At 53.2% G+C, this 607-nt stretch overlaps 1 pseudogene; it reads right to left on the bottom strand.

Annotated features, from left to right (window-relative positions):
* Positions 1-133: 133 nt before the first annotated feature.
* On the bottom strand, positions 134-225 carry LOC138379883 (small nucleolar RNA U13; annotated as a pseudogene).
* Between the last annotated feature and the right edge of the window lie 382 nt (positions 226-607).

Below are 607 nucleotides of genomic sequence, written 5' to 3'. Positions count from 1 at the left end.
AGTCTCTCGACTTGCTCTCACTCCCCTACCCTGCTGTGTGACTTTCTTTTTGGTCCTTTCATTTTATCTATTCTCTCTTTGCCTTTTCCTGCGCGCCTTTCCGCTCCCCCCCCCCCCCGGATTCATGGTTTCACGTCACGCGGGTGACGTGCCGACACACCAGGAGGCCCTTCTCACACGTGCTCGTGAACACGCAATCAACACGTTTATGAACTAGAAAGGGATCTGGTGTGACTTTGCTATTATTTCCCCTCCCCTCCTCCCCGCGCTGAGAATGAGTTTCCCCGGGCTCGTGTGCCCGCCTGGGAATCGGCTGCAGACGCCATGGCCCCGGGTCGACCACATGTTGCTCTGGGGTCCACCAGATGTCTCTGGCGAATTGGGGCCCTAGGTGCTTGTGACGGTGTGGTCACTAGGTGTCGCTCTGGGCTCAGTATTCTTCCTTCTCGCTGTGACTTTGGTCTCTTTTTTTCGAAATTTCTTTCTTTCTTCCTCTTTTGCCCTGTTTCCATTTTCCCTTCTTAATCTCTTTCTCTCTTTTTGTTGCTTTTTTTCCACGGCAGATGGGTGATGTGTGTGTGGAGGAAACGCGGCGTCAGGGAGAAGA

Source organism: Eulemur rufifrons, unplaced genomic scaffold (genome assembly GCF_041146395.1).
Source record: "Eulemur rufifrons isolate Redbay unplaced genomic scaffold, OSU_ERuf_1 scaffold_209, whole genome shotgun sequence".
NCBI lineage: Eukaryota > Metazoa > Chordata > Mammalia > Primates > Lemuridae > Eulemur > Eulemur rufifrons.
The sequence above is the reverse complement of the archived record's forward strand: the minus strand, read 5'-3'. Positions and strand labels throughout refer to the sequence as shown.